This window comes from Phoca vitulina, unplaced genomic scaffold (genome assembly GCF_004348235.1).
Source record: "Phoca vitulina isolate PV1807 unplaced genomic scaffold, GSC_HSeal_1.0 scaffold1, whole genome shotgun sequence".
Classification (NCBI taxonomy): domain Eukaryota; kingdom Metazoa; phylum Chordata; class Mammalia; order Carnivora; family Phocidae; genus Phoca; species Phoca vitulina.
The window spans coordinates 83,769,538-83,795,093 of record NW_022589704.1 but is presented as its reverse complement, the minus strand read 5'-3'; the positions used below and the strand labels follow the sequence as shown (position 1 = coordinate 83,795,093).

At 38.1% G+C, this 25,556-nt stretch overlaps 1 long non-coding RNA gene across 2 annotated transcripts in view; it reads left to right on the top strand.

The window, feature by feature from the left end:
- Positions 1 to 14,240, top strand: part of LOC116636307 — a 50,779-nt gene extending 36,539 nt beyond the window's left edge. For both annotated transcript variants that reach the window (XR_004300319.1, XR_004300318.1), the window contains 3 exons: positions 9,356 to 9,493; positions 10,556 to 10,715; positions 12,549 to 14,240. This is a non-coding gene — a long non-coding RNA (uncharacterized LOC116636307). The remainder of the gene's footprint in view (positions 1 to 9,355; positions 9,494 to 10,555; positions 10,716 to 12,548) is intronic.
- Positions 14,241 to 25,556: the final 11,316 nt, after the last annotated feature.

Here is a 25,556-nt window from a genome sequence, read left to right as displayed (position 1 = left end):
GTGGACTAATATGATCTCTCCTGGAGAATGTTCCATCTGCTCTTTGGAAAAATTTGTATTTTTCTGTTTTTGGATGGAATGTTCTGTATATGTCTATTAATAAAGTCCATCTAGTCTAATGTGTCATTTAAGGTTGATTTTTCTTATTGATTTTCTGTCTGGATGATCTATCCACTGATGTAAGTGGAGTGTTAAAATCCCCCACTCTTATTGTCTTGCTGTCAGTTTCTCCCTTTAGATCTGTTAATCTTTGCTTCATATATTTTAGTACTCCTATGTTGGGTACATAGGTATTTATAAATGTTGTATGTTCTTGCTGGATTGACCCCTTTATCATGATGCAATGCCTTTTTTTATCTTTTATTACAGTCTTTGTTTTAAAACCTATTTCATCTGATATAAGTATAGCTACATCAGCTCTTTTAAATCTCAATTTGTTTGCAATATTTTTTCCATCCTTTCACTTTCAGTCTGTGTGTATCCTTCTGAAGTGAGTCCCCTGTTGGCAACAAATAGATGCATCTTGTTTTTATCCATTCAGCCACTGTATATGTCTTTTGATTGGAGAATTTAATCTGTTTACATTTAAAGTAATTATTGGTAGGTATGTATCTGTTGCCCTTTTTTTTTTTTTAAAGATTTTATTTATTTATTTGACAGAGAGAGACACAGCGAGAGCAGGAACACAAGCAGGGAGAGTGGGAGAGGGAGAAGCAGGCTTCCCGCTGAGCAGGGAGCCAGATGTGGGGCTCGATCCCAGGACCCTAGGATCATGACCTGAGCCGAAGGCAGACGCTTAACGACTGAGCCACCCAGGCGCCCCTCTGTTGCCCTTTTGATCATTGTTTTCTGGCTGTTTTCTGTAGTTCCTCTGCATTACTTTTTTTTCTATATCTCTCTCCCATTGTGGTTTGATGGCTTTCCTTATTGTTATGCTTAGATTTCTCTCTTTCTCATTTTCTTTTTTGTATTTACTATAAGTTTTCCCTTTGTGGTTGCTGTGAGGTTCACATATAACTTCTTAGTTACATAACAGTCTATTTTAAATTGATTGCAACTCAAATTTGAATACATTCCAAAAATATATTTTTACCCCCATTTTATGCTTTTGATGTCACATTTACATCTTTTTATGTATCCCATCACTAATTATTGTAGTTTTAGTTAATTTCACTACTTTTGTCTTTTGACCTTCATATTAGCTTTATAAATGATTAATCCACCACCTTTACTATATATTTACCTTTTCCAGTGAGTTTTTTTTTCTTTTGTATGTTTTCTTTTCATTAATTAGTGCCATTTCTTTTCAGCTTAAAGAAGTCTCTTTAACATTTCTTGTAAGGTCAGTTTAGTGGTGATTAACTTCTTTAACTTTTTGCTTATCTGGAAAACTCTTTATCTATCCTTGTATTCTGAATGATGACCTTACCATGTAGAATATTTTTACTTGGAAGTTTTTTTTCCTCTCAGTACTTTAATATATCATGCCACTTTCTTCTTTCCTGCAAAGTTTCTGCTGAAAAATCTGCTCATAGCCTTAGGGGATTTACCTTGTGTGTAACAAGTTGTTTTGTCTTGCTGCTTTTAAGATTCTCTCTTTGTATTTAACTTTTGACATTTTAGTTACAACATGTCTTGGTATGAATTTCTCTGGCTGCAAAGAAATTCTGTGCTTTTTGGATTTGGTAGTTTGTTTCTTTCTCCAGTGCTCTTTGTTTTCCAGTTGACTATATTCCTTTGGTATAGATTGTGAGTTGGGGAAGGGAGATGACAATTCTAGTTTCAGTTAGAAGAGTTTTAAGTGAATGCAGAACTCTCTCTGGAATAGAGTCATTTCTTACCATGCTCTGAACCTTGGTTAATAATATGAAATGACTATTTTGATATTTTATTCCTTACATAACCACAATGTTTGCACATCAACAGGTAAGAGTACATGGGTGCTGCCATTTCAAGCTACTCCTAATTATGTTTTTAACATTCTAGAAGGGCTGTATTTGTCAATCAGTGAGTCCTTCAGTGCAAGCCATTAAATGTTATAATTAATATAATTGTCTAGTGTTTAGGTAGAATAAATTGCTCATTTTTTATTTCATTATCTGTATTCTTTTCTTTTGTTTTATTTATTTATTTATTTATTTAGTTAGTTAGTTATTTTAGTAATCTCTATACCCAATGTGGGGCTGGAACTCATGACCCCGAGATCAAGAGTTGCATGCTCTACTAACTGAGCCAGCCAGGTGGCCCTAATTATCTTGTGTTCTTAGCACAAGTTTCTAACTATGACAGACACTCAGGTGTACTTATGTAATAATAGCTTTAAGGTCCATTTTATCAACGTGTACATGTTTTAAAGGGAATATTTCCATAATGTTTTTAGCTCTCACAACGTTTTTTATTCTTTCACAGAATATTATGATGTATTTGTCACATATTAGTTTCTTTCTTGATAGATGAGACCATGAAAGGCATGGACTACTGAAATGAATTGCAAGGCCATAGTCTTTAGTTAATCCCCAAGGAAGGGCTGCTCTTCAGATTCCCAGATGAATTCTCCCACAGCCTTTTGTGAAAAAAAGACAGCATGTAGAGTTTTAGTTATTAATTCTCCAGCTCCATGCTTTTTTCTTGAGTTGCCTAAATTAGGAGCCTCTTCAGTTAGAAACCCACTAACTTCATTAGGAAAGGGCACTGTGCATCTTGTCTAGCTGTGCTTCCTGGGTATGTAACCATAATAATTACTAATAGATATTGGTTGACTCAGTGACTGAGTGAAATAATGAATGGGAGTAGTGGCTCCTGAAAGGTTTGCCAGTGGCAGCTGGGGCTCTCTGCAAAGCCCAGGAATGGTGGACCTCTCTCTGACAAATGAACTGACACAACCTATGAGCACACCACTGCTCTCTTGGCCTGGCTTTGCCTGTTTTGCCCACTTCACTCATTCTCCTCAGGACAACTTGAGACTGGGTCTGGTGCAGAGACCATCAGTTTCTACCTGTTCTTTTGCATCAGGAGAGGCTAGGAAGTATGAATTGTGTTCAGATGGAATGAGTAAATGGAAGGGAACTAAATGCCGTCCAGGTGGAGATGGGTTGGGTGTCCTAGGAAAGGTGTTACGGGAATTAGCATTAGTATTGGATTTATGCAGGTCTTGACCATCTTCACATTCAGCATCATTCTCTCTCATCCCTTCTGCTGGTTCCCTGAGAAAACTAGCATGCTGTCCCCAAAGAACTGCCTTGACTGAATTCTGGCCAAGGCAATGCTGCCGCCTGGCACTAATAAACATGGTGCACTCAACCGCCCAAGCAGTTGGGCTCTGCAGGCTGGGACCATATTTTGAGGTGACTGTTTCCTGTTCTGTGCTGTGTCTTCTCGAGGAGGGCCACAGGGACAAGTTTCTCTATGGTCTCAGAACCAGGAATAATTGTGTCCTCCTGAGCAAATGGCATGTTCTTTGTTTTAGGGACACTCTGATCTATGTAATGAATCACATTTCCCTCTTCATATAGCCTGTCTGAAAGCTCAGATTCAAATTTATGGACTACTCCTGGCAAGTAGATAAGACTTCCTTGCAATAATTTTGTCTTTTAATTTCACTGCATTTTCCCTTAGACTATTTTATTCACCAACTTTAAATTTAGTTTATTGTATCAGATGCATTTTTTTGTTGTTGTTGTTAAATAGACCAATTAAATCCTTTTGGGAAAAAAGAAATAAAAATAAAGACCAGTATATTCATGCAACACCTTTACTTTAGTTTTGTTGATTTCCCAGGCCTTAATTTTACACCTTTTCTTCTCTAATCTCAATATCAATCCATACTTCTTAGCAGCATAATCCCTTCTGGATTTATTTTTTATTTTGTTTTGTTTTTTTTAATAGGAATTTGACCATTATATTAAAAGTAAGGTGTTAATAGCGATCCCTACAGCTGCTACTTTCTAGCTATGTGAATTTAACTAGATTACTAGATTACTTAATCTTTTTCATTTATATAAGAAGAGTAATACTATTTATTTTTTGTGAAGGTTGTTAGGATTATACAAAATACTGTATGTAACATACATGGTACCTTATTTGACACATAGTAGGTCTTTTGTTTAAAAGTCTAAGTGGAAAATGCACTGGACTTGCAGTGAAATCTCTCTCTCTCTCTTTTTTTTTCCCCCCACTTATTAGCTTATGACCTTGGGCAAATCATTTTACTTTTTTGGACCACATTTTTCTCACATATAATTTTATGGCATGGCAGAGAGAGCCCTTAGGATTCTAGCTGTGCTATTCTTGGATTCTTAGGCTTGTCCTGAGTAACATGTGAGAGTGTGTCCTCACTCTGTTTGCACTAGGAATGGTATGAATATATTCACCTGGGCATCGAGAGGTCTTGGGGAGAAGGGGATCCAGATCTGAAGCAGGGAAATGAAAAGGCCCATTGTGCTGGTCATTAATGTTCTTCACTGCTGTTGGTTATGGTATTTGCAAAGGTAGTAGCATCTTCTGGAATACCTCAATTGTGATTATAGTGATTATAGTCCTGAATTCAAGTGGATTTCAAAAGACGTGTCATTGGGGATGCTACTCTCTGTAGTGAATGGTTTATAACCGGGTGCTTGGCGAATACTTGGAGAGGTAGCAGAGGAACCAAGGGAGATGCTGCTTCTGATCAATGACCATATTCGCCAATGACTACATTTGGTTCATCACGGAGTCAATCATAGCAAGTGTCTGTGTCCAAGATATAGTTTCTATTCAGGAGATATTGGGCAATAGGAAGACCCCAAAGCAAGAGGAAACTCATTTAGCAAGAAGTTATTTAATCTCTCAAAGCCTCAGTTTCCTCATATGTTAAAGGAATAGTGATACTTACCTCATAGGGTTGTTCAAAGGAGATAATGTAAGTGCTGAGATATGTTAGTTATAGGTAACTAGTATTATCAAAAACTATTGGTATTATTATAAACTGCAGATTCACACCGGACTTCAAGGTTTTGCTATCCCTAATCTAATAAACTGTGCGGACTATAAGAATAAATGTTAAAAACAAAGCATTAGAGGGGCACCTGGATGGCTCTTTCAATTGAGTGTCCAACTCTTGGTTTTGGCTCAGGTCATGATTGGGTGGGTTGTGGGATCGAGCCCTGCATGGAGCTCCATGCTCAGTGGGGAGTTGCTTGAGGATTCTCTCCCTCTGCCCCTCTCCCCACTCTCTCTCTCTCTCTGGCTTTCTAAAATAAATAAATAAATCTTTAAAAAAACATTAGATGATCAAATGATTGGAGTAGAGGGCATATGCAGAGAAAAAAGTTCTAATAAATTTTTGAATCAGTGCATCATGTCCATTAGTTTTCATCTTATCATTTTATCCCTGGGATCTTACTTTCAAAAGGTAGCCATCTACTTGTACTTTTGATTGATTTCATTCTTTGTATGTGAGGTGGGATTATAAATTAAAGACACTAGTTTCTATAAACTTCCCTCATTACTCCATAGTCCCATTTTGCCTACTTCTTGCAAAGTTTCTGTCTCCTGCCTTTCTGTGGGATAAATTTAAATTTGCTTACCTTGTTCAAAGAGAAAGCATTATGACACTTAATCCTGAAAAAAAATCTTTATAACATAACTTTTAAAAAATGGTAAAAAAAAAAAAAAAAAAAGTAACCAGAATAAAATGTTAAACAAAACAAAGCAAAACAAAACAAAACAACAAAAACCCTGAAGAAAGTGTTAAGATACGGTGGAATGATTGTTACAAAAACAGAGAAACCACTGAAAACTAGTCTGGTTTGGGTTCAAGTATTTTTGTCTCAATGAGCTTCAACTTGCTTGGTCCACTGAGATTCACTGAATTCAGGGAAATGTTGAGATTTGCAATGGTAAAATGTGTGGTAGTTACAGCCTCAGAACACAGCACCTGGGAGTGGTGGTTTTCTTGTGTTTCACTGTTTGAATCTTTCAGGAGAGAAGTGAAATTCTATAATCCAAATTTCATTGATTTATTTAGTTTTGACCTGCATTCTCATGTCAATTTCTCCTATGTCGAGTCATATGTTAGTCCATTTGGATTTGAAAACTGTACAGATAATTTTGTAGGCAGTATTTTCATAGAAAAGAAATTAGGACTAAAATCCAAGATATTGGCTGCCAAAATACTTAAAAATCAGGATATCCTTAATTCAGTTTTCAAAAGATGTTCCATAATTACTAATTTATTCTTGAATTAGATACACTAGTGTCTTCAAGCAGTTTTACTATTTTTTTTATTTAAACTTTTTAAAATTGTGGTAAAAAAATAACTTGAAATTTGCCATCTTAACCATTTTGAGTTAATTGCAGTTCTGTAGTAGATTCACACTGCTGTGCAACAGTGCTCCAGAACTTTCTCATCTTGCAAAACTGAAACTCTAGACTCGTTAAACAATAACTCCCCATTTTCTCATCCCCCAAACCCTGCTCAATTCAGTTTCTAAGTGAGGCATGTATATGTTTTGTGATTACGATTTGATAAGGCCAGAGGTCATTTAAGTGGATTGCAAATTGTAGGGTATGGTGTTTTTTTCACTTGAAAGTTGGACAAACGGTAGGAAATGAATGTTCATAGTTAGCACTTTTATTAGTTGAACTATAGGCTACTACTTAATGGTGCATATGAAGTACTTGGAAAACAAGCATCACTCGTACTTTTGAGTGGTGAAGTTTACAATCAAAATCAAAACCAAAACAGGAATCAGACAGAAAATCCTGATAATGAAGGAAGGTAGCTTTTGAAATATAAAAATAATTGGAAAGTTGTGATATTATTTTCTTTTGAGATCTTTAGAAAGGCGAATATTCATTTCAGTATTGTGGTTTTGTTGAAGTACTATCAGCATGCCAAGGAACATGTTTACAGGTCCTGAGCTAGCCCCCTTCCTGGACTTTTCAAAGCTGTGCCTAAGGAGTCTGGTGTGACCACAGTACAAGGCAAAATCTAGAAGGAGGAAATGCTGAGATGTGGGTAGTGATATCTCAGAGCCCTCATTTGCTTAACTGAAAGCATTTTTTAAATGTTCAGGGAAATGAACGTGATGGAAGACACGTTTCAGTGCCAGAGACAGTGAGGGCCCGACACCCTGGTGCAGTTCTCCTCCACTTATTTAAAAAATCAAAGTGATGAGATGTCATCTTATTGGCTACCTCCTGGCATCATCCTTATAGCCTCCATGCTCTAATACAATGGGCAAAATATGGCAAGATGATGATGATGATGATGATGATGATGATGGTGATGGTGTTGATATGATGGTGATCCTGAGAATAGTGGTCACCCAAATTCATGGATGCTCTATTCTTACCTCAGGTGTCTTGCCTGATAGGTCTCAGATTTTGGAAATGCAATGTTTGATGATACTCCTTAAGCCTCTACAGGATTAAATTTACAGATCTTACGACCCAGAGGTGTTTAAGACTTGGTTCTAGTGTGTTTCAGGTACATTTTACATTAAACAGGTTTTTATGTGTCAATTTGGGAACTTAATTGTCATTTATAAACTTGTTGCCTTGCTGAAAATGTATTTTGAGTCCAAAACAAATAAATTAAAAATTTTAAGGAAATGACCCTTTCTAAGTAGGAAATTGTTTCAATTTGTTCTTGTAATTCTATATCAGCATTTAATAAAATATTTTAATTTGGTTTTAGAATGAAAGCTATAGCTTAATTTTAATAATGGAGGAGAACAGTAAAGTGGCTAAAAAATGAACAGTATTACATATATTAAGTTCTTGATACATATTGGTTGAATTAATTAAATACAGAGTCTATATATATTTAGTTATTTGACTTTGAAATACAGGGTAAGAGTTTTTAAACTTCAATTGAATTTTATAATGATACTTTTCTTACTCTTATATTAACGTGAATTTTCACATCTCTGAACTCACACGTTTTGCTTACTTTGGCCTTATTTTTATTTGGCCACTACTTATTCTGAGTAGTGGGGAGAGTTAACTTGAAGTTATAAATATGCTTCAAGCAATCTACAAATCCAAGCACAGATAATCAAGTATAGATGGTGTTAATACTACTTAGGTAGTGATAAGCTACAGGAAAATGTGAGGGAGAGGAATAAGAAGTTATAGTGAGTCACTTAACCAAATCTGGGTTGCCAATATGCTATTGAGAAGGTTTTTGTTTTTGTTTTTGTTTTTGTTTTTGTTTAATTTTAAGATTCTTCCTTCAGTGGAATATAAAGAGATAACCTCAGTATTAATGATAGCATATTGGCATATGAAGGGAAACTATATGTTACATCTTTTACCTCATTTCTTGCTTGAAGTGATAAGCTGATTTGGCCTCCAGGCCTGAGTTTTTTCCTTTCTCAAAGTCCCATTTGATTCTCTCTCTTGGTTGGTGAGGACAGCCTTCCTGGTTGGAGGAAGACTGTTTTTAAGGCAAGAGAATATGGGTGGCTGCACGCCTCTACTAGGACCGATACTAGAGTTAATATAGCGAACTCACTCTTTCACCCAAATGGTCATCTATACCTTGGGGACATTAAACAATGTGGAAAGGGTCCAGGGAACACTAGAAATGGCACCAGATTAGAACCCTAGAGACCTTGTGGATAGGTGTAAGAAAACTCTAATAATTTCATCAGTATTTACCATTAATCAATTAATATTTCTATGTGCCAGGTGCTATATGCTTCATCTTGTTCAATCCTCACAAAACCTTATAAGTAAATCTGATTAATCCCATTTCAAGATTTAAAAAAAAATAGTTAAGAGAAAAACGTGTTAAAACATGTTTCTCAAGCTGATGCAGACAGTAAAATAGACCTGGAGTTCACCCAAAGATCGTCAGACCCCAACACAAATATGTCAATTATTCTGCTAGTGCTTCCTACCATGGTGGTGGGGATTGGGTACAGGCATGGTTACTGCTCTTTGGGTGATGATTTTACCTAGTTATTGCCAATTAGTTAAATTTAAAGTTCTTTACATTTCTCATTTGTTCTCCTTCCTTCTTCTTTTTCACCTCTGGTCATTTTCTTCCCACTTCTGATATCACTCCCAAGTTGGTAGTAAAGGCCATGATTCCTGCCCATTTTCTCCTCTCACCACAAAACCTGGATCAATTAGGACAAAGGAGCCAAAAGTATGGTAGCCTGTCAGTTTCTCTTTCTGTGTGCTTTAGCCCAGCTCTCAGGATGAATTTAGATTAGGCATACTCAAGGATATCCATGAGTAATAACTATAAGCTTTGTCATAGATAACTGTATCGGGTGTGTTTAAATGTACAACTCTGTTTTTCTATTATTATGTGATATTTCATGTTGACTTGTCAAACTGAAAAATACCCATATTGATTTTGCAGAAAGCTTCACATGTGAGATAAATGCACTCAAAGACTCCTCACAAGTAGCTCTTTGGAGCTTCAGATGTGAAATGGATCATTCCTCAATCTGTAATAGACCCTTCTGTGAAGCTCTTCAATCAAACCTGAGAATTCAAGGTGAAATTGAGGGGAGGATGGGAAACCCCTATAGGGGGATTTGAGTGGACTAGCTGAGAAAGGAACCGGGGGTATTTGCTGCCTCTTTTTTCAGTTTTTTTTTTCTTGAGCGTAGGAAGGCTGTCAATCACTGTGTGACCTTGCATGCCGTGCACGCCGTATGCGTGTAATACCTGGGTACAAGGAGACAGCCGTAGAGGTGCTCATAGAGGTGCTGTCATATGCGCCTTTGATTTCTTTCCACTTGCCAGTTTTTTTCCTGACAATTTTCAGGTTATTTTTAAAGTGGGTATTTTATACAAGTTTATTATGCAGGGTTTCTCTTTCCACCAAATCATTTATATTGTTATATTTGTTAGACCGAAATTGTTATCTTTTGAGAAAAGCATAAATAATCTTCTAAAAAAGTTAGTGACGCATAATAACTACTTTAGTTAAAAAGAATTGTGATATTTTATTAAGTAGTGATCCTGGTAAGGGCATCTTATTTAAGAATCATGTTTGTAGATCATGTAAATGACTTTTAATTAGTTTGTTCTCAGGAAAGCAGTAAGAGTTACCCCTAGGAAGGAAAACAGCATCTTCTGAAATTAGTTTTGGTGTCACATTTTTTATTTATTTGGGAGCACATTTTCATTTGGACATTTCTAGGTTAATTAAAAAAAAACTCAAAAATTTTCAATGGGCTATTTAGTTTGGGGGAGCAGTGAATCCTGACACCAAACTAAGTAATAAAACTGTGCTTTGGAATTTATGCTCAAACACATAATATGTTTGATAATAGTTTTTGATGCTCAAGCTGCTACGAAATGATTGCTATCCCCTCGCTGTGTTGTAGTTTTTCCTAAGCCACGGAGACGGTGTTGTTTGTAAAGCTCGCATATTAGTATAATCTTAAGAGCATATTAATTGCCCGGGAGGTTTATGTATTTGTTCTGCACATGTGATTAAAGATCACGGCAGCTTATACAGCATAATTTTAGAGATGGAGAAAATGACTATTGTAATACTTGCTACTCTCAGTTTCCTCTACAGCAATGCCCTTATACCTTTCTTTTTCAGGCATTTTGTAGCATCCTAAACAGAAGGATATTGAAGGGAGCTGATTCTGCTTTGATCCTTGTGCTTGTTGTCAAAGCGCTTGGGATTGAAGAGACTGTTGGCTACAATTGACTGTGACAATTAGGAGATGATCAGAGCCCTAGAGTGGAGCACTTAAAGGGTAATTTACATGTCAGTTTGTCGAATAAAAAAAAAAAGATATTCAGCTAAGATTTTTTTTTTTCCCCTCAGAGCCTTGTAAACTGCAATTTGTGCTCGGGTAAGAAAAACCTGGCAGAGGAGTTAGGATAGCCATTACCATTTGAAAAGAAGCAATCATAAGGCCGCTGCTGAGCCCTTTGTCCACTAAAAATGCTGATTTGCAGCAGTGAGTGAAAAAGTGGAACCATCACTAAATAAAACCTTGAGCTAGGTAACAACCCCCCGGCCCCCGCCCTTGCTGGCTTTTTAATGTTGGTTAAAGGTATTTTTAAAAAAACGTATCTTAAATCCGATACTTACTATCATTATAACATTGTTATTGGTCATGAATGTCCTTTCCTAAAAAAATAATATAAAGGATGCATTGAGGAAGTGGTAGGTGGAATACAGGCCAACAGCCAATTGAAAGGCTGATGAGGGCTATCAGTGGTATCTTAACTCTGGTCCCTTTGTATGGTATCACGGTTTTCCGCCAGTCAATCCTTTACACTCTGTTTTCCCCCTAACATATCAGTGTGCTCCTAGGTTTTCCCATTTTTATTTATACTCTGATTTTAAAGTGGGAACTGTATTTCTAACCTTCACATATTTAGCCTATTTGGGTGCACTTGGCTAAAAATATAATGCACTTTCTGTCACGATTTGCTCTTCATATGTGGTCATCTCTATACTTTTCTGTTTGGTAATCCATATACAGAAGCAAAAAAAAAAAAAGTAGCTAGCAAGTGAAAAGAAGATAATTGCCAGTAAATATATGGTGATATATATTTAACTGTCAAATAGAGTCAGAAAAATTAGTTATTTCAAGAATTTTTGAGTCTTACCCCCTCCCTGGAAATCATTAATAATAGTAATAATAATAATAATAAATAACATGTAGTTGCAAGCTTTTCATTTGGAAAATTATCTAAAAAAGAATGTATCAACACAGCCATCCTATCCAGACGTAATCCAATTTGGTGTGTGTATTTAATTCAGAGATACATATTAACTTTCAATGGCAGATACATTTTATATTCCATTTTTTTGGATACTTGGCTACAGTGACAGGCATTTGCAGAAAGGCAGGTTAGAAATGTCTTTATCTTAAAACACCAGCTTTATTGATGAGAGCTAAGAACATGCATGACCTTCAAAAGCCAGATTTTCCAATAGCACATTGCTGTTCCTCAAGTCCTTCACCTGGATACTGGTGTTGGGTTTTCAGGCCACCCTTCCATTAAAGACATTCACAATTCCAGATAAAAGGGCTTTATTTCTCTTCATTTACATCTAATACCTTAACAACAATAAAAATTTTTTTCAAGGGATGCTTTACGAAAGGACTTGCATTCTACTCATGGAGGTTTCTGAAAAACACAATAGTCAATGGGGAGCTGATTGAGAGAAGTCAGTAATTCACAGATACTCTGACTGTTTTGCAGGAAGGCCCTGAACTTCTTTATAAAGTTTTTTAACTCTAGTTTTCCTTGTGTGCACGCCCCCCGCCCCCCCCACCCCCCCTTGCTAAGAAGAACACACCAGCAAGGAAAAAAAAAAAAAGAATGAATAGGTTAGTAAGTGCTAAGAGGATAATGAGACAGGGAGTGAGAGAAGGTCTGGGCTTCCTTACCGTGTGTCTGCAGGATGCAGGCAATGGTAAATCTGTATCAAAAATCAGGCACAGCAGGAGGTGTTCGTCTCCCAGGTAATGGGTAAATGATGAGCACATGAGCCATCCTTGTATCGATTTAACCATTTTGTTCCAGCCAGTCACAATTAACTTTGATTTGTTTTTACTTTCCTCTTACAGGTTTGCATTTAAAACACTCTTAGAGCACTAATTGTATAAAATTCTGGTAACTGCACATTCTCTTTTTAGAGAGGTAATGAGCGAATGAATGAAAAGGCAGGGATTATTTGCCGTTCTAAGAGCCGGGATTGTCAGAACATTTCTACTTGACTGAAATTGTTTTGGAAGGTGAGCTGGAACAAGAATCTTGCAACTAAAATGAAGTGACTCTGCATGTGGTTTTGGGATGTTTCTGTTCATCAAAGAACTCTACAGAACTGCTCTGGGACTTAGAAGTTGATTTAGATTTTATTTATGAAAGAATATTTAGGTGAATCCTATGAAAACATTTTAAAGTACGCATATTTGACTCTTAACAAATAAGTGGGAGTCTTTTGAAGGCTCATTTGGAATTATTTGAAAAGAGTTTTCCTATTACTATCACAGTGTTTTTTCAATATACAAATTGCCCTGTTGTGACAAAATAAATTATTGAAATGCTTTGAAAAGTTTTTAGAAATGTGCCCAAGGAAACAATATGTAAATTGTTAAAGTTAATTCACATGTCAATTTATTGAAATGTTGCTGCTACTGAAAAGTCCAAGAACCTTTAGCACAACATTGCAGAACATTTACAGTCTTGTTTTAATGAGTAGCTCTTTCTTTGTATGTGTTTGGAGGTGGCAATAGAGTTGCCAGATACAGCAAATAAAAATAAAGAATTCCCAGTAAATTTGAATTTTTGATCAATAGTGAATATTTTTTCATATAAGGATATCCCATGCAATGTTCACATTTTATCAGGGAACCCTAGGTGGCACTCTGATTGGACAGAAATTGCAACCATGCATTGAATGGACAATCTAATTATTTATAAATTATAAATTGTCACTTATAAATCATTTTACCTTTCACTGTCAGATTAGCTAGGCCAACAAGCTTGCCCCCCTTCAAATAGAAACCAAAAGGCTTTTTAACTCATTAATGCTGAGTTTAATTTCCCCATTACATTCCCTGAACAAGCTGTGGACTCATCATTTCAAGTATTTAGTAATTTCTGCCTGACTAATATAATGGAGACTTCAGAGAAGGTGACGGAGAAGCCTGGCTTACCCACATTGATCAGGCTCTGACTGGAGTGTTTCCTGGTTATGGGGATAGAGAACTGAAGGATACAGTGAGAATATATTATCCTTGTGAAGCCCCATCTTTCCTTTTGTGGCAGTATTATGACTACATAGGTAACCAAGTTGGAAACCCTGCAATTCCGATCCCAGTAGGAGCTTCTGGGAAAGAAAAGATTCTGTGTCCTTACACTTTTATTTTATTGCATTGAACTTTGTTCACCATAATCTAGTTGCCATGAAAGAAGCTAAGCTAGAACCTAGAGAAAACCATATATCTGATGTATCTTTGAAACCAGCATTCAATTCTGTCAGTAGTCGGTTTGAACTGCTATCACAAAGTATCATAGGCCGTGTGGACAAACAACAGAATTTTATTTTTCACAGTTCTGGAAGCTGAAGTCTGAGATCAGAGTGCCGACACGGCCAGGGTGTAGCGAGAACCCTCTTCCATGTTTGCAAACGGCTATCTTCTTGTGTCCTCATATGGTGGAGAGCAGGGAACTCTGATCTCTTCAGTCCCTGACAAGGGCACTGATCCTGTTTAGGAGCATTCTACCCTCATGACCTAGCTGTCATCTCCCAAAGGCTCCACCTCCTAATACCATCACATTAAAGGTTAGGGTTTCAACATATAAATTTTGGGGGGGACACAAACATTCAGTCTGTAACAATTTTTCCCTGTCCTGGTGCTTTTCATGGTCTGTCAGAGAGACTATTGTGCAGGAAAGTTTAGAGTCCTGTTTCTCATCCTCTAAGCCCCATTTTGATTTCAGCTGTAGCTTCAGTGGATGGTTCTTCACAAGCCCAATCCTCCAGAACATGGTTTGAGTCTTCCTAATTTCTGCCTCAGAGCCTTTTCCAGAATTGCAGAAGCCTGCTCAGTACTTCCTCAAGGTTGGCCTGGAAATGTGGGAGATAGTTAATACCCTCAAGGGCAGCCCTCAACCGATGGGAGGCAGGAGCTTGTGGACAAACTTTTCAGCCATCTACCTTTCAGGAAGTTCTGAGAAGCACTCAGCACGCTTATGTAGGTATCTTATTCTGGGATCTTATGTAGATTATTTGGATTTTCCACCAAGCCTACTTCATTCTGTACATTTTCTTGAAGATTCAAGGTTATCCCTATTTCTAGGGATAACCAACATGCATCCAATTCCTCATCTCAGGTTCTGTTTTAGGGCAACCCCAACTAAGACACCCCTGATGCTATCTTCTTTCCAGCACCATGGCCCTCTCCTTGCTCTGGGTCTAGATATTTTGCTTCCTTCGGTTCCACCAAAGTTTACTTTTCTTATTATCAGAGGAAGACAGTTCTGCCACTGTACCTACTATTAAAACTGAATCATACTGCTTAACAAGCACATCAAGCACATTCACTTCACCCAAACTCCATTAAAATGAGAGCTACTTTTTATTGGACACACACTCCACGTGAGGGTGTATGCTAAGGGATCCATGAATAATGTTTTGTTTAGTCCTCAGCATATCACCAAGAAAGAATCAGTATTTCTGTTTCACAGATGAAGAAACTGAGGCTCAGAAAGATTAAGGGATTTCTTTCAAAACCACAAAGCCCATTTTTTAAACTACTATTCTATAGAGCCCACCATATAAAGCTCTTAGAAATTAAAATTTTTTTTATCAAATACTAATATGAGCAGCTAAAGAGATGATTGGGTAGGGAGTAGAGACAAGAATTGGTTTATATCAAAGAAGGCAAATATTTTTTAAAAAAAGCTCCCGCTCTTGGGGCACCTGGGTGGCACAGTCAGTTAAGCCTCTGACTCTTGTTTTTGGCTCAAGTCATGAACTCAGGGTCGTGAGATCGATCCCCATGTTGGGCTACACACTCAGCATGGAGAAAAAACAGGAAAGTTCTGGTTACTAGATTTGGTCACAAAGGTCATGCTGTTGGTGACATTCCTGTAGTCTGCTATGGTTGTTAAAGCAGTCAATCCCTCTTTCTTTTGGCTTTATATGAAAGCAAGAAGGAAAGACCAAGATCATTTTTTTTATTTTTAAATTTTTAAAAAAGAATCTATTTATTTATTTGAGAGAGAGAGAGAGGAGAGGGACAAGTAGACTCTGCACTGAATGGGGAGCCTGACATGGGGCTCGACCCCATGACCCTGATCTCATGACCCTGATATCATGACCTGAGCTGAAATCAAGAGTTAGAGGCTTAACTGACTGAGCCACCCAGATGCCCCCCAAGATCATAAGTTTTATTCATGAAATACAGTAGTAATAAATTTTCATATACCAAAAAAAAAAAAAAAAAAAGCCCCAAACGCTTCCTATATCAAATTATGATTGAACAAAAATTTGAAGTTTTGGTTTCATTATGAGACCTGGAGCTCTGTGTATCTATGTTTTGGCTCACGGTGCCTTACATATGGTAGGACTTGATAAATATACACTGAATGAATTAATTTGAGTATTGTGGCGTATAGTTTAAACTGACTTCAATAAGTTCAAGTTTTTAGTGATCTGCTTTACTAAACAACTGACTTTAGCATCTTTTAAGATTTGTTACTTGAAAAAAGTTAAAATTTTAACAGAGTCATATAATTTAAGACAGTGTCTGGAACAATGTAATCACACGCTTCGCAATGAAATACGGTGACTTCAGTTAATTTAAATCTACTGGAGGCAAAGAGAAGTGGAAAGATTTCATCTGATGTTACACTAGGCACATGACTAGAGAGGTATGGGCGTGCTAGAGTGCAAAGGTCAAATAGAGTAAACAGGCGCCTTTGTGGAGACAGGGAGAGCTACCCAGAGCAGCCAGGAGAAGATCTGTTCTCCACTTAGAACAGGATGAAAGAGTTAGTAGCCCTTCTTTACAACTGAGTTTGGGGGGGTGGGGGGGAATGGTTCCCTGGGAGCTTTCCTCTGTCTGACTCTCCCAAGCTTCTCCAAGTTAACATATTTCATAAATATTAGAATTTTGACCTCCTTACAAACTGACTACATTTTGGGATCAGTCCTATAAACCTGTCATCTTTATCCTATTGCATCCCTTGATGTAGAGGTAGGGGTTTACCCATGCAAATCTTTTTATTGGTAGAATTTCAAATTCTCTTCAAATTGCCGTGCAGTTAGGAACCCAACTGTATGGCAGTTTCTAAAAACTTCATGAGGTTGTTTAGAACAATAAAAGGGATGTGCAGTATGCAATTTCTATTTGTGCTTGTTGGTTACTGTTAGTTTCTTGTGGCAACTATAGTAACTCATAGGCCCTCAAGAGTGAAAGTGGAAATTACCCCAGTGTCAGGGCCATCATCACCGCAGCATTAGCTACACCAGTGAAAAATAACATCGGATATACTCGATCTTTCCATGCTAACTAATGGAAGCTATCTAACAAGCAAAAATAGGTTTTGTCTATTGGATTACAGACTATAAAAGAGAAGTCTAGTATTCTACCATTCAACATATGGGATGGGAGTACTTTCAGATTCCATAGAAACTAAAGGAACCTAACATGTATATAAATGTCTACAATTTTACTCAAAGGAGACTATATATATATATATATAAATTTTTTTTAAAGTAAGCCCTAGGCCCAGGGTGGGGATTGAACCCATGACTCCGAGATCAAGAGTTACATGATCTATGACTGAGCCAGCCAGATGACCCCAAAGGATTCTTTTTAAGTTCTTTGTACAGCAGAACCAAACTTCTCCTTGCCTACAGGATAAGTTATTTTGATTGGCTAAATTTTAATGGCTCATTTAAAATGTAAGTAGCAGAAAAAAATATGATTATTATATGTTTAGTTTTATGCCAATTACTATGTCTAAATGCTAATTAAGATTAGGATATATGAGGGATGCCTGGGTGGCTCAGTCGGTTAATTATCTGCCTTTGGCTCAGGTCATGATCCCGGGGTCCTGGGATTGAGCCCTGAGTTAGGCTCCCTGCTCAGTGGGGAGTCTGCTTCTCCCTCTCCCTCTGCCCCTTCCCTGCTTGTGTGCTATCTCTCTCTCTCTCAAATAAATAAACAAAACCTTTTTTAAAAAAGATTAGGATATATGAATCAGTGCAGCTAATACGTGAATAAACATAAATTATGCAATCGACCCAGGTAGAAAAATTAGACTCATCTACACCTTTACGTAACTAATGCTCACAGTGAGAACAGACTCCATCCAGAATATTTCTTAGACCAAATTTAGGAAAGTCCAGGGCATCTTCTCTCAAAATGCCTAAAGCCATCTGATAGAGAATAGGTGACCAATAACATTAGTCCACTACTACTAAATAGTACAAGGTTTGCAAACAGAATGGTCTGGTAGAATAAAGCAGACCTCAGGAAATATGATTTCCCAGCAATCTAGTTAGGTAGACTTGCACAGTCCTATTACCTCTCGGATCTCCTTTCCCTAATATTTTAAATAAAGAAATAGAAACACAGAACAAAAAATTGTTCTTTGGTTAATAACACCCAACCAACTTAAAGGTGTTAGATAAATATCATAGATTATAAAGCTATATATGTGAACTAAGAACTATTCAGTACCATCATTGGGCAGACATTTGTGAATTTTACTGTTGGGAGCTTTCCCTTCTCTGTACTAATGCCAAGCATTATTTGATTCAGAACTTTTTGATCCTCGGAGTTTAAACGTTTGATGCACCCATACCCTTTCACAGAAAAAAAGAAACATATTTTATTCTTACACATATATTACCTATAATTGTTGGCAGAGTTGGGACTACTACCAGAAGTTCGGGATAGAAGTGACAAGCGATGGAGATCCACCAGCTACTCTGCAGATACCAATGAGCATTTTGGGAAGTAGCCTAATATGCTTGTGGGATAGCCATGCTTTCTCGCCTTTAGACTTTAGACTCAGGAAAACTGCTTCAACTTTGTTAAGTAAAGATGACTTTACTTGGGAATTTTGGCTGTTCTTTCTATTTAGAAGATACCAAGAAGATAATAGTGGACTGTAATGAACTTCAAGCTTTAAAAAGCTCTGACCTTTTGACTACCTTGCAAGTCAGTATTGACTTTGATGTAGAAAAGCTCTCTAGTTCTTCCTTAAATGAATGATAAGCAGCATAGTTAGGATTACACAGTGAGTGTTTTGTCCCTGGATCTCTCTGGTCTCTAGGCCAGATCAACATACAGGGTCCCTATATTTAAGCTATTCTTCGGTTGACAGGATCCTTACATAACTTCTGCTTGTCACCAGGGACCTGATTATATTATCACATAATTAATTTATTGACTAATAGCTTAGTTATCTTAAAGAGGTGCTGACTTTATATCTAGGCAACAATTTGGGAACTGGCAGAATCTAGTTTATTAACTTTTATATCATTATACAATGATTCTCTAAGTGTGATATTCTCTGAACACTGTATTATTATATAATATGATACTTAATAGAGTACTTAGAGAATAGGTGACCAATAACATTAGTCCACTATTACTAAATAGTACAAGATTTGCAAACAGAATGGTCTGGTAGAATAAAGCAGACCTCAGGAAATACGATTTCCCAGCAATCTAGTTAGGTGGACTTGCACAGTCCTATTACCTCTCGGATCTCCTTTCCCTAATATTTTAAATAAATAAATAGAAACACATGATCTCTTATTTTTCTCCCAGCTCTATGTTCTATGCATTTGTTGAATGATGATTAAGAATGTAATGACACCATAAATACTATAATTGAAAGGATATATTTTCATTTTTCTTGACTGTCTCAAAGTTTGATAAGTTTAATTTAGGATGAGTACTAACATTTTCTGTGGAACTCTAAGAGTACCTTAAGCTTATGACTAAAACTTTTGTTTTTTGATGGATAGGCAAAAAATAATTAAGAATTTATAAATGTTTTGGCTTTCTTCACATGTGTGAAAAATCCAGCAATAAAAACGAATACTTGCTTCATTTAGAGAAGGGTACACAGGGTTTTGTTAATTTCAGGATGATAAGGTGTAGAATGATAGGATGTAGGTCTGCAGATTTATGTTTGGTACACTGCCAGAAACTACAGGGTCGAAAGAACATGTCGATTTATGTATATTCTCAAGGTTTTGTTATCTAGTCCTTAGGCTGTTTGACCATTTGCTGTGATTCATATTCTATTTCTAATTCTTAACCTTAGACTAATACTTAGAATAAAAATATGATTGACTCATGGTTAGCTGTGGAATTCAGTAGGTTATGAATACAGATGGCAAGAAAGGTAAAACATCAGGAAAAGTTAATTTGACCAAAACTAAGAAAAAAAATTAATTTTAATGTCGTGTATTATTTGAAATACTTGAGAAACATACTCATTCATCAGGTCTGAAAAATGTGTTCAGAATTTGTTATTTTACATTATTGAACTATTAACTCTTATATTTCAGATCCATAGCTGCTTTATTGTTTTATAGTCACTGTATCTTTGAAGTGGGTCATTTTTGACAATATTTCACACCTGGGATGGCAAGTTTAATATTACTGTTGCTGTCAGTAAGACTTGATTATTTTGATATCTTCTATTGAGCAGAGTTTACAATGTTAATAATGTTTTTCAGCACTTTACTGCTTTAGATTATCTTCTTATAAGCCCACATCCTGTACATATTGTGCCTTTCCCTGTTATTATAATTGATATTTATAACTAGGAACTACTCATCATTATAATGTATCAATAATAAGACAACAAATAGTATTAATACGATGCTCAGCATTTGTAATTTCCAGAGGTTCAAGTACCTAAGGGTTCTACGGTGGGGCCAAAAGAAGGAATAAAGGAGCCTTCTAGACTCTAGATAGAAAACATTCAAAAATTGATTTGATATCAAATTTAAGGAGAAAATATGCCAATTAAAAATGCAGTTTTTAGGATTCAATTCAGCATTTGTTACTTAATAGCATTTGTCATTTTCCAATTTTTCATATGCAGCAAATTAATTTCAAATCATTTTGCTCTTCCACATGCCTTTGTGTATTGTGTTTCTTTTTTCGTATTCTTTTGGATAACATTTGAAAAGAAAATAAGACTACAACAGTCATTGATTACAGTCAGGATGGAAGACAGTTGTAAGACCGAGGAACAGGTGGGGCATGGATGATGGGAATATTCACTTTTTGTGCCACCATTTTGTAGCTGCTCAAAAAAATTTTTTTTCTTTTCAGCAAATGGTGGATATTGTGTCTTTACAAAAAATGGTTCTGTACTGGATCCATCTGCGAAATATAAACATGTCATCAGCACTCATTTTCCATCTCCAAAAAACATTCCCCATGTCCATATTTGATTTTCAAGTGCATCTGTGCACTGGTGGAAATCCTCCCAACATGCTGCCACACAATTGCAAAACCCACACATTTCTGTCTTTGAATCAAGCTTTCACAAGAGCCTGGCCTCCTCCGGGTATAAGCTTGTTTCGAAGTTGCAAAGGTCCGCCGGGTGACCCCAGTAAAAGGAGCTTCGGTGTCTGTGGTAAGGTGAAATTATTCCTTTTAGGGGGATGATTTTGTCCATGCAGTTTCTTCTACTCTGTTCCAAAACTTTTTTTTTTTTTTGCATCTCATAATTTCTCTTTTCGTGCCCACACTACGCTTCCCTAATTATTAGCATTATGCTATTGAGTTTCTCAATGACTAAACTCACATTTAAGAAAGAAAGTTAGTTTGACTATTCTGAAAGTTTAAGTAGAAAAAGCAGGGAGTTCATCTCAGAAAGTTGAAAGGCGAGCATCCTGAATTCTGTGAGTCCCTAATGCTATTGATGATCACATAACCTGAAAGAATTTAAAACATCACTGGAAAAATGTAATCTCTTCCTGAACCCACATTCAGAAGTGAACTCCTTGGTAAAGAAGGAAATTTGATTTTACCTCATTATTTTCCCTACGCAGAGCTGGAGTTACCTTCGCTATGGAGCAGTGGAGTAAGCCTTGCCTGTCATTTTTAATCAGGTTGTTTTAGGTAATTTTGGTTATGCCCCTCATTACTGAATTGTTTATCAATAGGCGCAGCAAGTGTCACTAGCTTTTCTCATCAAACCAGGTCTGACAAAGCCCCACAGTGCATGGGAAAGAGGCAGCTAGGTGAAGCTAATGCCATAGATGTTTGATTCATTAGGAGCTTATTGTTAACGGGGATGTCTGATTGTAAAGGCTCAGTCAAGCAAAAGAGTGCAGAGTAATCAGTCGGATTTATAGTTTGCACGGCTCAGAAAAAAAAAAATCAACATAAACCTTTGGATATAGCAGAAACAGAAAAATCCCCTTTGGGCAGCCCTAACCTGGAAAGAGCCAAATAAGGTCATGCTACATGAAGGTTTCCTGTTAGGTGATGGGAGATAGAGACGGATTAGAGCCATATGGCATGGCCTATCATACCTTCTGACTTAAGATAACAAAGCCAAGCTTTGTGCTTAGCTGTTTTTGACTGACATCATCAATTTTATTTTATGTTGGTCACCTCCGGTAACAGGAAAAAAATGGCCTAGGGTTGATAACACATGCTTTTTTTTTTTTTTTTTTTTAGTATTAAGATGCCTAGAAGCTAGTTTTGTGCTGTTAAAAATTTCAAAGAATTAGTAGCTTACTCTTCTATCACCCATCCTCCAGCAACTGTCAGCCCCCCTCCCCCCTTGTTTTCAGTTTGTACCTTGCAAATGAGAGGCAGCCTTATTCAGAACCAGATGTAAGGCTCCTAGAGAATGAGCATAAGCTGGTGTACTTTAAGCCTAATGGGAAGTTTTATATGCAAGGGCCTTGAACTGATTAGTATAATTCCCTCTTTAATACAGCTGTCCCTCCAGATTAAGGTAAACCAAATGTTGCAATCAGAGATTAGTGTACCTTGCCAGTTATTAACATCCCCGGTGCTCAGCAAGCACGTCAGATGCTAATGCTGTGTATTTATTTGCCATTTCCCCACTGTAACTTGAACTTCTGCACCTGTCAAAGCATTCCAGTGAAGAGAGGGGCATTATTGGAAAGCAAAAGTTTTATACCTGTACACCTGTTTTGTTTTGTCACAGCTTAGATTTTCTTTTGGCCTGCCAAGACTGCCAGGTGCTTTAATCTGCTACTCTACTGGTTTTGTAAAGAAAGACTTTGTGTGTTAAATTGCATTTGTTACTTTCATATGCTTTCTTTTATGCAACTGGTGAGCTGCTCATCTAAACTGGTGGTGTGCACGCACGCGTGTGTTTGTGTGTGTGTATTTTCTTTTGCAGAAGAGGTGAAGGGTGGAGTTTCTTTCTCAGAAAACACACCTATGTCCTCTGTGCTCCTCAGATTCTGCAGTGTCTTAAATCACAAGGTGGGTCTCGCAGCTGTAATATATTTGGCAGGATATCCTGCCTTCTTGCAGCCCAGATGTCAAGAAAGACAAAGTCCTGGCTATCTCAGAAAGATCTGGCTCTGTTTCTTTCCCTCCCCAGCCCCCATCCAGGGCATGCTTGGACTTGAGGGCTGAACATCTATAACAAACACGCTGGAGAAGTTTGGGGTGGTCGCTCCGGTTGTGTTTTCAGTAACTGGTCCCGTTTGGGTGTTCCCCGATCCTTTTCATCAACGTGGCAGGTGGGCCAGCAAGTAAGGGAAAATCATGGCAAGTTTGATGAAGAGGCCTTACATTTGTCGAGTGAAGTGCCTTTGTGATTTTTATCTGCATTGTTTATTACTCAGAGATTGAGAATCAAGAGGTGCTTTTTCTGAAAAATGCAGAGCTTGCTGCGGAACCACTAGGGTCATCTCAGGGTCTGGTTTTGTTTTCATATGTGGGATTAAAGCATGTGGCTCTGCTCTTACAGAGCAGTCACCTGATGGCAACAGCACTGGGGCAGTAGCAGCTCCCCCTGAATTGTGCCACAGGCGGGAAGGAGCCCCAGTTTTCCAGCCAGCTTGTGACACTGCAAGCAGCCCCCGGTTGGGGTTGGTGTCCGCCCTGGGGGCGCATTTCCTTCCCTTGCCCTCCTTCTCCCCCACTCCATTGTGGTGTCCGCACGTTGATTGCCTGGTGCAGAGTTTCTACATATTATAGCTTAATTGCAGATTTTTAAAAAAGACAAAAATATGTTCCTATCTTAGGAATTATGTCTTGCAGCCTACTAAATATGCTAATGCAACACTAAGCAGGGATAAAGTTCTTGCCATACCCCCCAACAGTTGCGTGGAACCCGCTGCCAAGTGATTGTTAATTGTGAAGCACAGGCAGGCTTTGCAATCCATCTTAATTGTCATACTTACTTCAGGTTTCGTGATAAGGCTCGATGTTCTGTTGAAAGTGACAAGGTTGACAAGGGGAAAGGGTGTGGGCCTGAGCCTGTGGTTCTGAAGGGGTTGCGTGCTCTGACCTGCCGAAGGTTGATATGGACGGTCTGCGAGGGGATTTTAGTTGCCATGGGGTCCCCAGGCGGTTGAATGGAGAGACTGTCTGTCCTGCTTTTTCCTGTTAGGATCCTGACACGTGGAGCATTGATGAACTCAGCACAACGTTGAATGGGAGCTTTTTGGCAGCTGAGACACTGGGGCTAAGCTGCAGGTCAGAGATAACACCAGTGCGGATCTCCTCCTGCACACAGTTACTAGCGCACTTTCTTCCCTCCTGAGTGCAGGAAATGGCTCATGTTAAATACGGTCACTTTTCAGTTTTCCTTTCTTCTAAAATGGAGCTTGACAGATTGGACTTTTCAGCTCCCCCCTTTTTTCACCACCTCTGCTTCTACCTCAGAAATACTCTTCAGGAAGCAGGAGTTAATCTTGGTGAGGAAACGATAAGGTGATGCTTGATTTTTCAGGGGAAAGCAGAAGGATATGACTGCCTCGGTGCTGCACATAAACGTGTAACTCCCCACCTTCGAGGCTTTTCCCTTCACATCTCTTCAGTACAGACCAGAAGGGGCGCAGAGTGGAGAGCCTCCTACCTAGACAGATGGAGGGAGCGCTTCCTAGCATCGTGGAGCGTTAGGTACGAAGGAGGACACTTCTGGGAGGTAATGCTCACGTTTAAAGAGGGGCCTTTCCAGCGCCTGTGTGGCCCTGCACCCGAAGGGCACGTTGCTGCTGACACCAAAGCAGTTCTGCATTGTTTGCCGTGTAGCTGAGTTGTTGCAGGTTTCCAAGATGTGGAAAACAAAGAGACACTGGCAGCAAGAGTTACTGTAGGCATCTTTTGCCAGCCGGATTCAGAGAAGCCGTGCAGAAAAAAAATTCTGGCTAGTTTTAGTACCTGCCCTAAACTTGGGCTGCCCAGGCTCCGTTTAAAGAAAAGTTATTTGAAATTGATCTCTGTGTGGTATTGAGTAGTGACTGCGAAACTAATAAACTGAAACCGCCCCCAAGCCAAGTCAGGTTCTGACTTGGGGTATAAGTACATGACTTCAGTGAGATCTGAATGCTTCCTTGATGCCCTTTGAAGCAACAGGGATGTGTGTGTGTGTGTGTGTGTGTGTGTGAGTGCACATGCAGGTAGAGGGGATGAGATAGGAAAAGGAAGATGGAGTGGATAGAAAGGCATGGGAATGAGGAAAGGTTTCTGGTCAAGGTTTAGTACATATCCGAAAACAAAAGAGTTGTGGGTAGAAGTGAGAGTAGCAGTTCAGCCCTAGGGCTAACACCTTGGGACAAGCAGGGTGATGCTGCCCTTTGATCTGTCACCTCTTACCAATTCCGTGCACCCATTCTGTCTCAGGAGGGCAGAGGGTAAAGCTGAGAGAGATGGAGAGAGAGTGAGTGATCTGTATGAGAGCCAAATATGATGAGTCAGTAACCCTGAGGAGAATGATTCAGGTTTGGAACTCCATCAGAATTCGCTCTGATGCCAAGTAGTGGTGCCAGGCCTTCCATAATAAAACAATTTTCCAGTCTTCCTTATCCAGTTGTTCTATGTAGCCTTCATCTGGCTTGAAGTGATTGGGGCTAGGTTACTCCT